General features: G+C 41.1%; 1 protein-coding gene across 5 annotated transcripts in view; it reads left to right on the forward strand.

Moving 5' to 3' along the window:
- MED4 (mediator complex subunit 4) overlaps window positions 1-15,386 on the forward strand; it is a 204,543-nt gene that overhangs the window by 147,481 nt on the left and 41,676 nt on the right. The window contains exon 1 of one of the 5 annotated variants that reach the window (XM_079903456.1): window positions 4,073-4,834. The exons of 3 other annotated variants lie outside the window; for them this stretch is intronic. The gene's annotated coding sequence lies outside the window, so the exon portion shown is untranslated. Of the gene's footprint in view, window positions 1-4,072; window positions 4,835-9,829; window positions 10,778-15,386 lie in introns of those variants that run through there. One more of the 5 variants, XM_079903457.1, reaches the window with a different exon arrangement.

The following is a 15,386-nucleotide window of genomic DNA, read 5'->3' on the forward strand; positions in this document are numbered from 1 at the left end:
CTGGGCCGGGTCTTAGTTGCGGCATGCGTGCAGGATCTAGTTCCCCTACCAGGGACTGAACCTGGGCCCCTGCATTGGGAGCACGTAGTCTTACCCACTGGACCACCAGGGAAGTCCCTAAATGGACATTTTAAAAAGTTGTCAGGGAATTCCCTGCCAGTCCAGTGGTTAGGACTTGGCCCTTTCACTGCTGTGGGCCCGGGTTCAATCCCTGGCCAGGGAATTAAGATCCCACAAGCCACGTGGTGCGACCAAAATAAACAAAAAACAAAAAACAATCTAATTCCCACCTCTGTGTCTGTTCCACTCGGTGCTCCCTCCCTGTGATCACTTTTATTCAACTTCAGAACCTATTTATGCCCAAATAAACAAATGTTAATGTATTTTCCCATTCTTCCTGCTTATTTTTAAAATAAAAAGTGATATATTGTACACATTGTTTTGCATCAAGATTTACTCACTGAAAAATATATCTTGTGGTCCTTTCCATATCAGAATATGGAGTATGCCCCCTTTTTAGAGCTGTATAATATTCCATTATATGGTTGTACCCATAATCTGTTCAGCCTACCGAGTTCAACCTTTTTCTATTACAATTTGGGGCTGAATAACCTTGCGCAGACATGTGCAAGAACAACTCTAAGATAAATTCCCACATTTGAGGTTTTCTGGGGCATTGGATAATTACAAAGACTGCTTCAAGTTATGTGGAGCCTGAAGATTATAATTTTGTGGGTCTTCATTAAGAAAAAGAATACAAAATTATCCAATTCAAAGTAGGTATGAAAATGAATATTTATATAGAAAGGAAATCACAATAGACTCCTAATTTTGAAAGGCTAAAAAATACCATGAATATTTTGAAAAATAACATAATAGTTTTACTAATTAACTACTGGAGATATCTCTATAATGCTGTCTTTCTCCCTCTCTCTCTCTCTCTCTCTTTTTTGGTTGCTTACACTTTACCTCTTCATGTGGCCACAATTTTGTAATAGCATTTTTTTTTTTTTTTGTGGTACGCGGGCCTCTCACTGTTGAGGCTTCTCCCGTTGCGGAGCACAGGCTCCGGACGCGCAGGCTCAGCGGCCATGGCTCATGGGCCCAGCCGCTCCGCGGCATGTGGGATCTTCCCGGACCGGGGCACGAACCCGTGTCCCCTGCATCGGCAGACGGACTCTCAACCACTGCGCCACCAGGGAAGCCCCTGTAATATCATTTTAAAGAGAGAAAGCAGAAAGATAATTCAGGCTCTCCTTTAGCATGGTTGATTGAAATTTTTAAAATTATTTTTTGACAGTTGGAATGCAAAAGCATTCAAATCTCATAAACACGCTTGCCGTTTGTAGTGCTGCTGTAGATTTGTGCCCGACAGACATTCTGGTAAATTCTATTTCACATGATTCTCATTTTTAAAAAGATTGTAAATACATGGTGCATTTATAATTGCTACATTGTCAAGTATACCCTAACAGGCAAGAGTATCCATTTTGACCAGATATCTGTTAAAAACTAAATATTCTGCTTATAATTTTACATATCTAATGATTAAAAGAATTTTCCACAGATTGGCTTCTGGCTCCATGTATTTCAAGCCTTGTTTCTTTTCCACTGCCTACATAATTCTGGTATCAGGCACCATAAGACATGTTCATATTTCAATATGACTCCTGACCCTGTAACTTCTAGTCGGAATGGCAGGTAGTTGGCAAAGTGCGTGGTAGGAATATTGGCGGAAACCATTCTTACACCAGGATATCAGGCGATAACCTGGCTATAATGGAAGTGACTGCATACCACATAAATATATCTTACTAAATCCAAACTAAATGTATCTCCAAGTCAACTTCCCTTAAGCCTGACCCCAAAAGTTCCTGATGCCATTTCAATGCCACACTTCACAAGAAAAAGTGTGATAGAGAGGGCCTCTGAGTGGAAAGGGAACAGTGGTCTTAACCAATCGTGATTAAAAATCTTATTTTTGCAAAGTTTTCAAAAACAACATAATATGTTGAAAACTTATTGAGACTCTTCTCAGGGCCTGGAAAGGGGCCTGTGCAAGTGAGGAGTCCTAAAACTGGCCTTGGCTTGTGTGCATTTGTAATTTTGACAGATATTTCCAAATTGCCCTCCAATTTACTTTTCTACCCATAATGCTTTCCTTCTCAAGATCTTGACTATAGAGTGTGTTATCAAATTTGTAGATTTTTGCCAATCTGATGGGTAGGGCAAAACAACTTAAAATAGTTGTATCTTGCACTTCTTGCATTATGAGTTAAACTGAGCATCTTTTCTTAGGTTTAAGAGCCATATGTGTTTCTTTATCTGTGAACTCTCAGTTCATTTTCTTTGCCTTTTTTTTCTCTACTGGGTTGTTGATCCTTTCCTTATTGATTGCTAGGAACTCATACACTGCTACATTGACTTTTTATCTTGATATGAATTGCAAACTTGTTTTTATCTGTTTGTTGTTAATCTTTCATTTTTAAAAAAAATGTGTGTGTGTTTTTGTTGTGGTTTGTTTTTGCCAGACTGAAGTTTTCAATTGTTACATTGTTAACTTTATCATAACATTATCACTTTTCATTTATGATTTCTGGACTTTTAGTTGTAGTAGAAAGGTCTTCCCCACTTCAGGCTTATAAAGAAATTCTTCCATGTCTTCTTCAAGTATAAAAATTATTTCATTTTTTATTCCTGAATCTTTGATCCATGGAAGGTTTTTTAAAATTGATGGTTTAAATAAAGATTCTAGGTTCTGTAGAAAATGGAATTCCAGGTATTATTTATGGAAAGGGTACTGTTCCTAAGCCTTACCTTAGAAAAAAACTGTACTTCTAATTAAAGCTAAATGTTAATATGCTTCCTTCATTGAGCTAATATTATGTGCTGAATCATTACATTTCCCTGTGTTGAAAAATACAATACTGGGCATGAAAGAGTTCCAAATAAAGACTACGCTACGCTCAGAAGTAGAAAAAATAAATAAATAAATGTAATGCTCAGTGGCCAGAAATAAAAATTCTTCATGCTTCCCAGGCATCTTAATATTTATAGCATTACAGATGGTTCTGTCCTTTCTTCATGGTTGGTGCCACATGTTTCCTGTTTGAGGAACTTGTCCTTCTGTGGGGAAGAGCAACCTTCCTTCGTGTTGCAGGTACTTATTTTCCAAGAAAAGATCAAATGCTCCTTGCAGCTGCAGACACCCACACCCTTCATGTTCTTTCAAAGGGTTTCTTACTCCTGTATTCTAGACATGTCCAAACTAAACCCCGGTCAGAAAAAGACCTGGTCCTGCTTTCCAATGCAACTTGTCTTTTACTCTAGAATTAGATCAGAAAAAATATATTATTCTTCATTCACAATTATAGTTTTATAATTACTTAATAATTTTACATTAATTAATACTTATAAAATATTTATCATTAACATAAATAGTCTTTATTCTTCTCTGGTGTTCAAAGATGACTCACAAACTGAATTCACGTAACACTCAGTTCCATGGTTCTTCCTTTGGTACTTAACAGAGCTCTTTGAGCAGATTTCAGGAAACTGGAATCTACTTATTGTTGAAGCAAAGTGCCATCTTTGAAGCATAAGCAGAAACGAAAGGACTAAAGTAATGTTAGAACTGAAAGGTGCTCTGCGCCCTCTTGGTTCAACCCGTCATTTTAAAGATAAGGAAGCAGAGATCCAGAGAACTCTGAGCTTGATGACACATTACCTATATTTATCCTAAGTCATCACGCCCATAAATAAAGGGCGACGTAGCCCTCTTCATTTTTATTTGATTAACTCATGTCGTTAATATGTTAGTTTTGTTTCTTTTAAAAAATGTGTACGTGTAAAAAGTTGGGGGAAAAAATCATCCCAAATTTCTCTGTCTAGGCACAATCACTGTTAAAAGGCAGCATGACCGTCCTTAAAGGTTGGAGCCAGACAGTGCCGGACAGAACCCCATCACTTAAACTTCCTGTCTCAGCGTCTTCATCTCTAAGAGGGGGATGATAGTTTTCACCTCATAGTGAAGTTGAAAGTATATGACATAGGTAAAGCATTCAGCTTACTGACTGGCGTGGTTGAATTCAATTCGTGTTAGCAATTATTCATATTATAGTTGAGATAATACTCTCTACTTTTTTTGTTGGTTTTTTAAAAATTAATTTATATTTTTTACAGTAGGTCCTTGTTATCTATTTTAAATATAGCAGTGTGTACATGTCATTCACTCTCTACGTTTTTGTATCATGCTTCTTTCACATACTGTATCATATGCATTTTTCCAGGTCATCAGAGAATCTTTATTAATATACATCTTTGATGTGGCCCTGTTTGTAGAGAAAAAAAAATGGAGTTATTTTCCATTCCAAAGCCAGGGTTGCCTGTACCTTCTCCCCAACAGAAGAAAAGCTGAATCGGCAGCTGCCAACAAAAGAGAAAGGAAACAGGGTTAATTAAGAGGAACTGTTTTGGAATAAACAGCTGGATTTACAAGGGTGTGCATGAGAATGCTTTGATGCATGCATTTAGAGAGAAAAGGATATAGAATAATTGATGGCTATATTGGCAGATCAAAGTGTCTCAAGGGCATTGCAGGCTATGGAGGTAAATCATTTGCACTTTTCCTGCATTTAGTGTACGCATTTTGTGAGCATAATGATAATTTGTACTCACATGGGACCTTTCATCTGGGGAGGAGCTCAAAGCACTTTGAAGATGTTAATCAGAAAAAGACCTGCTAATTAAGATTGCTTAAAGAGAAAACCTCTCCTTTCAGCATGTTTACACGATTGCTGGGAAGGTTCTGACTTAAAGAGGTTTGTTATCACAGGTGAGTTATTTCATGTCTCCTTTTTATAACATACTGTTGGATTTAGTGTACTGATAAAATGTCTTTCTCTGGACAGTCACACCAGATGTAACAGATAATTCAGCTGTGATGTGCTTGATTTGGAGATCACACATTTGCCCAGAAAATTTGAGGATAGAGCAAAAAGCAGTACCAAGTTGAATATTTGTAATGAATTTTCAGGTTATCAGACAAAGTTGTAGACTAAACCCAGCAAAACGAACTTAGAAGAAGGACAGAGTGTTCCCAGTCCTATCTGAGATTATATTTGTTAAAGGAAATTCAAAAGCAAAAATCATGGAGTCCTTTGTCCCAGTCAACAGCATGATTTTAAGAGTTCTACAAGCTTCCAACTCAACTTGCCTATATCAAACACCCTAAAGCAAATCCCTACATAGATGAAGTCAACTCATGAGACCTTCTCTAATCCCAGTTGTGAGAACTGGATAGCTCCTTTCTCTCTGCTCCCTAGTCAGGGAATATGTTATATGTTTGAATATCTTACTTGTTCAACTTCTTAGTATTTAAGTCATTTTTTTCTTATGTCAGTTAGATGTTTATAGTTCTTCCCCACTAGAGAGCAAACTCCAAGAAGGCAAAAGAAAAAAAAATTTTTTTTTTTATTCACCTTAACATCCTGTAGAGGGCTTAGCACAGGCAAGGTCTGAGCCTTAACACAACATACCCATTAATAATTATTTCTTGGGCTTCCCTGGTGGTGCAGTGGTTAAGAATCCGCCTGCCAATGCAGGGGACATGGGTTTCAGCCCTGGTCCGGGAAGATCCCACAGGCCGCGGAGCAACTAAGCCCGTGCGCCACAACTACTGAGCCCGTGCACTGAGAGCCTGTGCTCCACAGCAAGAGAAGCCACCGCAATGAGAAGCCTGCGCACCGCAACGAAGAGTAGCCCCCACTCGCCACAACTAGAGAAAGCCCGCGCACAGCAACGAAGACCCAACACAGCCAAAAATAAATAAATAAATATTTCTTTTAATTAAGAATTGTATTATAGCATTTTTGTAATAGGAAAAGAAATTGGAAGCAACATAAATGTCCATCAACAAGGTACTGGCTAAATAACGCTATGGCGCATCTGCACAATGTGACAACCCAGTGTCACTGCTAAATAGACTGGGGTAGACCTGGAAAAACGCAATGATTTATGGAGTGAACATCTCAAGTAGAATAATATCTATTTTAGGATCTCTGTTTTTTACAAAACAAAAAACAGTAACAATTAAAAAAAAAAAAACCCAAATGGATGATTGAGAGCGCATGGGATGAATAGATGGAAAGCTAGCGTAGACGGATCGATATTTTGTAACTCATAGAAATAGGAAGCCCTGAAAACTATGAGCCAATTACCCACAGTGAGCATTTCTGGTGAGCGGGGCTGAAGGGAGTAGGCCGGCTGTGAGCGAAAAGTGCTTCACTTTTTACTTTACCTCTGTGTTGTTTGAATTTTTAGCAATGAGCAAGTGTTATTTAAGATCATTTAAAAAAAAGGAAACTATTTATTGACTTGAAGTTTGGGTTTGTTGAACCTGCCTTCAGTTGGGCAGATGACCTAATATCCCATATTTCTCAATTTCACAGCCCTTTTCCCCAACGGAGCTGCTGGCAGTGAACAAGCCAGAAGGGACAAAGTCTTCCTTTCTCCGGAGTAAGCATTTGGCCGGATTCAAACTGACTCCCTTGGGCATCTCCCTGGGGCATCTTTCCAGGGCCTTGCTTTCTAAACTTGGTGTACTAATGGGCTGGGACAGATTCCCTGGCTGACTTTGGACCTTGTCAGATCTCTCTGGTAACTTTCCTAGGCTTTCTGGTCGCCAATGAGACAGCGACTTTTTCAATTGCAAATTAGCCTAGATCAAAATTCAAGCAGGAGGCACCGCTGCCCCTGAAATCCCTCTGCTCTTTCTTTCTAGCCAGTGCGTTCTCCCTTTCTTGAAAGCCCTGCTCCACCCGAGGGGGATGATCAGAAATAGCCACCTGGGCTAATTTCCTAAATGACTATTCTCTTGTTTTGACCAGCAGGAGGGGTGTAATCTGTCTTCTACAGTTTGTGTAGGTTGGCTTGCTGCCATCGTGATTCTCTCAGCTGAAGAAAGTAAATACTCTGTAAAACAGGAGGGCAGGAGGGAATTTTGCGTGAATATTATAAATTAATTCACTTTCCTGTGATCTGGCCTGGCCCATTTTTACGGGGCTGGTGTAGGGTTAGTTTGTGGTTACATAAACTTGCCCACAGTCCTGAGGAGGAAAGAATACCCTCTGGTGGTAAGATTCCATCCCTGCACTGTATACCCTAAATTTCAGCTCCCCGCCAAGTTGCCTAGCCTGCGCTGGTACTGGGACACATGTGTGCATTTTCAGTCAAAGGAATCTACACTTAAAGAAATCAGCTCCACCTTAATCTTGAGTGATACACAGAGATACAGGCAGTAAAATTTCCATTTCCCAATTATGCTTTTTTTTTGATTCTGAGTTACTGGGCTATACATTTCATGCAGATTAGAAAGTTTAATTTTGATATTTTATAATGGAAAAATATCCTTATCATTATACAAACTATAGAGCTTGAATTGATTTTTCTGTGTACCATTATTAATGGTGTCTATATTGTGACACTTATTTCAGGCCCCTTTGGGTTTTCAGAATGTGTCTATTCTGTAGTGTGGGAGATTTCGGTTGCTCAGAATGTATCAATACTTACTGCTGACTGTTGCAACATTCGGACGTATTGGTAGTCATAGATTCCAGTCTTGTTCATCCAGCCCCTCGAATTGTGACAGTTGGCTTGATTACCCGGCAACATTATCAAAACAGATGCTTTGGAGATGCAGTGAGCAGGCCTGGTATGGAATGTTCAGTGTAAGCTGGAGTTCCCGTGGACTCTGGACTTTTGCCTTCCTGAGTCTCTGCCTTTGACTTTCCCTCTGGGAATCATGCCATAAAGGTCTCTGTTTCCTGTTCCAAATATTCCTTTTAGTTTCTGTTTTGTGAGAACTCCGTACAAAGCTTTTTCCCTTGACCATTTGTCCTCCCAGGCCCGAGATTGCTTCTGAAGTGAAGAGAGTTGATTAAACCCAAGGCTCCTTTTTGGGAACTGGGCATTATTACCTGCTCCTCCACTTGTCACCGAGAGTGGAGTGCCCTTGGAGAGGCTGTGGCACCAGTCTCTGTGATGAGAGAAGAGAAAGAGGACTCCGTCCATTATTTAAAACTTGCATTTGCTTCTTGTCAAAATGTGCATTGGCCACCTGGTAAGTGACCAACTGTCCAGGTCTGCCTGGGATTGAGGAGTTGCCCAGGACACAGGACTTTCAGTGTTAAAACTGGCAAAGTCCCAGGGAAACGGGATGAGTCGGTCACACCAGTGTGAGTTGAGGGCCATGTGAATCAGCTCTTTGCTCCCCTCTCTCTCCCTAGTAAGTGTCCTTCCTTTTACCCCAGGATTGATGAGTCCTCTTCCTCATGCCTCCTTAATAAACAAATCCATAATGTTTGAAAACAATTACACATTAAGGATTTACTGCATTTCAAAAGTGCTAACCATGGGAAATTTTCCATTGGGGTTTAAAAATTACACAAACATGAACTCGCATCAGGCATGCCTAAACCACTCTACTGTAAAGATGTATCATCGTTCATGAGCACGTTGTGAAGGCTGACTGTTTTGGACAAAGTCCAGCAATGGGGCTGGGGAGCTGAATGGATAAACAGATAAACCACAGAAATGACCAAGTGCTAGGCGAGTGGTGTAGGAGGCCAAAGAACAAAGTGATGACTGTGCGCTGAGACAGCTGGGAGAGGCTCAATACAGGAAGTGGGACGTGGAGAGGGCTGGAGAGGAATCTAGCAAGAAAAGGTAGCTTTAAGTGAGAAGAGCCTCTTCCAAGCAGAGGAAACAGCTGTCCCTAGAGGCAGGAGTGCCTGTGTGAGAGCTGCATAGACTAGTTGCCCTGAAGCTGAGTTGTCAAATGGGTGACCAGGTTGAAGAGGGTGTGTAGGACCATTCCTGTGTTTCTGTATCGCTGTTTTTGCAATTATTATAGGCACAAGGAACACGCCTTCTCCAAACAGAGGGAGCACTTCTTTCTTCTGTCCCTCTGCCAGCTTTTGCAGGTTAGGCCCATCCTCTCTAAAGAATGACTTGACTATCTCAGTAAATGTTTGGGGTGCAAAGAACTGGAGCATTGTCAAAACTCTGTGTGCCTGTCCAACCCTTCCTGCTATTGAGTCCAGCGCAGGGTGGAGCAGCGCACGGAGCGTGGGCAAGGAAGCTATCCTTCACCTCCCTGTAAACAAGCTTTGACACGGAGACTCGGAGCGTCAGCCCCCGCGACCGCGTTCTCAGTCAATGCGATGAACGTTTCTACGTGGAATGGGACGGTTAACGACTACTGGTCTCCTTTCCACGTAAAGCAGTAAATGCTCAATAAGTGGCCTTCAGTGACCTTATCATTGATTGAACATAACAAAGTATCACAGAGTTGCAGGAAAATGGGGGCATGAGAGGATGCTTACGTCCCAGGTCTCGGGCGAGTCTCTGGGACAGGCCACAAAGGGAGGGTCCTTGGCTTTGCTCAGGAAGGGATTCAAGAGCGAGAAGAAGTGAGTGAAAGCAGATTTATTCAGGGAGATACACGCTCCATAGACAGAGTGTGGGCCATCTCAGGAGGTGAGAGGTCCCTGAACATGGGATGGTTAGTTTTTATGGGCTGGGTAGTGTCATAGGCTAAGAAGTGGGAGATTTATTCCAGCTATTTTAGGGACGGGACAGAGATTTCCAGGAATTGGGCCACCGCTTACTTTCTGGCCTTTTATGGTCAGCCTCAGACTGGCCATGGAGCCTGTGGTTGTGTCATTTAGACGCTAATGTATTACAAGGAACATAAAATGAGGCTCAAGTTCTACTGGAAGTTGACTCTTCCACCGTCTTGGGCCTGTTAGGTTCTAACCGGTTTCTGTGGTATCCTCAATGGCTATGTCATTCTTTTAAGGTTGTGCCCTGCTCCCTTCCCTCCTGTCTCAATAGCTTGAGTTTACCTAAATGGCCTCTTCCTTACACAAATCCCATTGTTCCCATCCCGTTGTTTAGTGAAAGGAACCTCTTACAGTCCAACAAAGACAGTGTGAAGATGTGTTTGTCAACCAGATAAATGGGATCAAGGGAGACAGAGGCAAAGCAGAAGCTGCCTTCAGTGAGATTTGGGAGAAGGGACACCAGGAGGGTCCTTGTACCTCCTCCACCAGTCTTTGACCTGAAAATTCCTTCTCATGTAAAGATGATGCTTTAGTCTGCAAATACTCCTGGGAAGAGTATACCTTGCCTTACTTTCACACCAAAAAGTCTACATCACTGTTTTGCTTTGGTGAGGAGTAGATAGGGCCTTGAATGTTTAAAGAGAAGAATCTGCAGGTACACTGCCGAAAGGGAAGAGAAAATACTGCCAAAAAGGAAGCCTTAGCATCTTAAAACCAAATCTGTATCTAAATTGTTCTGAAATTTGTCATAGCTTTTATTTGAAATGGTTTGAATTACAACAGCACTCTGAAACACTGTCTCTTATTTTTCTTGTTTTGGATTTATTGCTCCTTAAGACTGTACGGTCTTGACCATCTTTGCTTCCTTCTGTCATTCGATTTCTTTTCCTTGCTCTCAAACTCCTTCTGTAAACTATTTGAATCGGCCCTATTTCTCCTCCTGAATTTCCACCTTGGTTCCCACTGGTCATGTTTATTTGTTAGCTCACAATGCTTACTTCCTTTCTCAGGTCAGGAGAGGCATGACCGCCCCAAGATATGACTCTATCCTTAGAAGACATGAATTCAAGGTTAAATCATTGAGTTGCTAACTGCGTCTGTTAAAAATATTATGGTCACCCTCCTGCTTTCATTTGTTTGATTTGAAGACATAGGTTGGTACCTAATATTTCTATGCTTTAAAAAATGGAAGGGAAATTCCACTAGATAGTGTGGATTAATCAGACATGTTTTTCTTTAAAAAACCGTGGCTTTATACTTCTTTTGTGTTCGCTATTTCTTAATTGTAGCTGCAACTGAGACTCCTTCTTTCCCCATTCTCTTTGTCTTGGGCAACTTCTTAGCCACATCCCTTTGTAAAACATCTTTAAAAAAAAAAAAACTTTGCAGTGGTTCTGCCCTTGGTGGTGTCAATTAGATCACTGTCATTTGAATTGAATGCTAAGATATGGTGTTTGCTATTAGGTTAAAGGTTTCCTTGGAGTAGATCCAGTTCTTTTTAACCTTTTTTGATAAGTAATGGCTTTCAAAGTCCTGGCTTGAAGATTGTTATTTTGAATTAGGAATTCTTATCTCTACATAATTTGCACAATCCCAGACTATATGGACATCTCCCAAGTCTACCAGACAGTCGTCCTTCATTACAGCAGTGCCATTTAAAATGTCTAGAGAAGAATTCAGGCGGCCATAGTGGACCAGGCAGCTGAACCAAGAACATCTAAAGAAGCTACTAGGAGAATATTCTACCACTTCTGTCAATCTAAATACCACTGCCAAGTTTTCTAAAAGTTCAGTTAGTCCTGGTTTATGGCTCAAAGCACTTCGCATGTGTCAGCCCATTAGCCCTCTGCATTCCTCTGAGTCAGGAAGCTGACAAGTGGAAAATACCCAGTTTCCAGATGTACGCTCAGAGGCACAGAAAGCTTAAATAACTGCAACAGGATCACTAATTCAGGCAGCAAAGCAGTACACACATGGGAACCAAGGAGCTATCAAAATGTTCCATAGGACTGAATGTAATAACCTCCCTAGCACTGGTGTTCCTTTAAGTAGCAGATACACAACTGTATCTGTGGCAAGATAAAACACCTCTGCATGGGACTCCTTCTCATTCCAACACTCAGAAGTAGACAGGCTGACTTCAGGCAACACCGTCCACTCCTGTGCCATCTTCTCTCTGAGCCAATTTCCTTTCAGCTATGGCCAAGAGTATGGGCTCTAGGGCTAGAAATGCCAGAGTTCAAACGTTGGTCCCACCACTATGACCCTGCGCAAGTCACCTAATCTCTTTGTGACTCAGTTTCCTCATCTGTAAAATACGGATTAGTAATAATACCTTCCTAAGACAAAGTGCTGTGGGGAGGGAATGAGTTAATCCATGAAAGCACTTAGAACAGAACCTGGCACGTAAGTACTCAATAAATGTTAGTTATTTCTCTTGTTACCATTTAATATGCTTTCCTTCCTTTCATTCTCTTACTTCCTCTTCCTATCAAAATAGCAAAGGATCCAGTAACAGCCATTAACATTTTAGTGAGAAAGAGTTTCATCTTACTTCTGCCAGCTGGTTTGCTTATCAAGCTTTGTCTCTAATTGTGGAGACAATTATTGTTTATGGAATTTTGGATACCATAAATGTTTTGAGGGAGTGGTGAAAGGCGGGTGATGAGAACAGGAAAAATCTCAATTACCCTTGACCAAAACCCCCTCCTTTAAAAATAAATCCCTTCTCCATCTCCATCTTGTTCCTTCCTGCCTTATCATGAACAACTTTCCCTTCACTCACCCTAGTATTGTATCCAATTTCTCCAATTGCCAGGAATGCAGGGTCTCTTTTCATGGGTCCTCTGCTTTGTCAGCTACTTCTGGCCTAGTTCTCTTCCCCCCAACGCAGCTTCTCTGTGATGATACTGTTGTGTGGACCCAAAGTGAGAAGATCTAAGCTGTAAAGGTACAATTTGCGTATATCAAAGTAACACAGGCTACCTATATGATTACTTACCAATTATGCCTAATTGTCTACCAGCATAATAATATAGGTCTATAGTATTAAATATTAATAATATTAACTTTATTAGCCTTTATTTGGAAATAGCAAAACTCTGTTCACGTATACTGGGCTTTCCTAATTAGTTGCTGTCATAGCATTATCATTTGATCATAGGCTTGTCCATTGTGGTTTTGCTTCCAGGCAAAACACAAAATTCATGCAATTATTTCATGTAATTAAACACATGAAACTCAACTTCCAACCCTTTGCTACATGGAAGAGACACAGGGTAAGGAATGGAGAGGAGAAGGGATCAGAGGGGAGGGTAGATATGAGACAAAGAATTTCCAAGGCCTGAGATTACTTTTTCCCCAGTCCTTTCCCTTAAGTTCACCACCTAGAGGTAATATTTATAAAACACAAGGCTTAAAAGTCAGTGAGTCTCAGACTTACGCTCCAGTCATCTTTAAGTGACAATCTATTTTCAAACCTTCTTTTTTTTTTTTTACAGAAATAGCGATTACAATTCATGTCACAGTTTTAAATGACATAAATAACTTGACTCAACAGAAGCAGTGGCCAGTTTTTCTAGAGTTCTGGGCAAATTGGAAGTAGTTGTTTATCTGTTAGTCTGTTTTCGTACCTGCTCATCACTCTGTCTTTTTATGCCCTTTGTTAAAACCCCATTATTTGTATTTTTATATGAAGTTCACAGGCACCTACATTTTTTTCTCAGTAGCTCACCAACAGTCCACTATATATGTTTTAAAAGTTTCTGCAACTATTCATATTAACCCCAAATAACAGATTTTTATTTCCGCTAACCTAATGTCTCCTGCTAACTGTTTTCCTGGCAGTGTCAGTCATATACACTTCAGACAGGATCAGGATCCTGCTTGCATAGGCACCAAATGTTAGAAGGAATGTCCTCAATGGAGCCAACTTTAGAAGTCGTCTATGGTTATCCTAGCATGAGTGGGCCAGATATAAAGTACTTGAACTCACTATAATTAGTTTAGGACATATTGCTTTTATTTTTGGCCCAAGAAAGCAATTATTTCCAAACTATGTTCTGTAAAAACTTCAGAGGTTCAACAAGGGATTTTTGAATATCTTAGAAAAAAAAAAAAGAGTGTATTGTAATTTATGTTTTTTATTTGTGTCCCCAGTTCACCCTCTTCAATCACCACCCCATAACAGACTTATACACTACGGGTAATTATGTAGGAATGACGGGTATGTCTGGCCAAATGCGACATGATTCCAGTTTTATCGTTCGAGTCATATGTTACATGAATGGTAATTTACTGAGTACTTATTATGTGCCTGCATTTACCTGGATTATTTACATTAGTCTTCTTAACAACTCTGACATAGGTGCTCTTATTATCCCCTTCCACAGAAGAAGCAGAGACTTAGGAGGTGAAAAACTTGCTCAAGGTCTCAGAGTCAAAAGCAGCTAAGCCAGGACTGAAACCTTAGCATTTGGCTCACATGCTCTTAAAAAGGATGATCTGCTACCTCCTCCATGGTTAGAAGGAGAATAGTCTGTAAAATCAAGCTTTCCTTCTGTACAGTAGGTTTGACCCCGCCCTCCAATATCCCGCACCCTGTTGAATGAATAGATTATAAACTTGGAATTTCAGACATTCATGTGAATCATGTAAGGGACGGGCGAGTGGAAGGGGTACCCTTTTACTAGTGTATTTGTAAGGGCTGCTTTCCATGCAGTTAGTTGAGAGCCGCTTTAGTTTTTCAAGTTCCACTGGCCAATAAAAGGCAAAGACTACCTTCTCTAATGACCATTCTTGGGTCACAACATCCTGCAGGGGACCTGCAGCCCCTCCCTCCCTGCAGCTCTTTAAGTTCCTGGCCGCTCTGCAGACCAGTGAGTTGTCCCGGTAGGCTGCCCTCTCCTGGCTGTTTACGGGTCTGCAAGGGTTTTCACTAGGGGGCCATTTCTCCTTTCCTTGAGGTCTGATGGATTAAGAGAACATAAGTTCTCTTATGACTCCATTTCAGTCAGTCCCAGTCTGAGATGCCCTGGAGGTGAAAGGTTTATGCTTTGGGTGCCCCACGGCTGCTGACCTGACCAAATCCCGTCATGTGAAATATGGTCTCCTGGCACTCACACGGCCACTCTGAAGTCTACGGGCAAGTCCTCACAGACTCCGCTCCCAAAGCTGCTCTACCCCTCACCTCCCCACAGGCCATCCATTATGAGAAGCGACGATTTTGAGGCTGTCATCGTGATGACGGTTCAGTGGCCCAAGAAACCTGTAACCTTTCTACCTCAGGCAGATGGAGCCCTTGCCTCTCAGGATTACAGCTCCATGGACCGGGATGAGATAGACAGGCCTCTGTCCTTCTCAGAAAGACCTGGAGCTCTTACTAGTTCTTGGTCCCCACAAGGTAGCCTTGTTTATCCCATAGCAGCTTCCCCTACTGAAGCACAGACCAGAGTCCCAACAGGATGGATTAGGAGAAACTGTGACAAAACTGATCCAAGTTTTCTTCTCCTTAATGACTCTAAAATTGGATCCCTCCTCAGTGACTCTTGGGCCCAAATCAATCGGTCTATCTTGTCTTCCCTTCACTCAAACACCATTTCCTGTATTGTTATGGCAATTTTTCCTTAAGGTCAGGAACCCAAGGTTCACCTGTCCACCTATCCATCCATTCCTCTATCCATCCGTCCATTCCTCTATCCATCCGTCCATCCCTCTATTCCCTGATCCCCTTGCTCACCATAAAGCATTTACTGAGCCTCTCTT

The sequence above is a fragment of the Stenella coeruleoalba genome (assembly GCF_951394435.1).
Source record: "Stenella coeruleoalba genome assembly, chromosome: 18".
In the NCBI taxonomy this organism is placed as follows: Eukaryota; Metazoa; Chordata; class Mammalia; order Artiodactyla; family Delphinidae; genus Stenella; species Stenella coeruleoalba.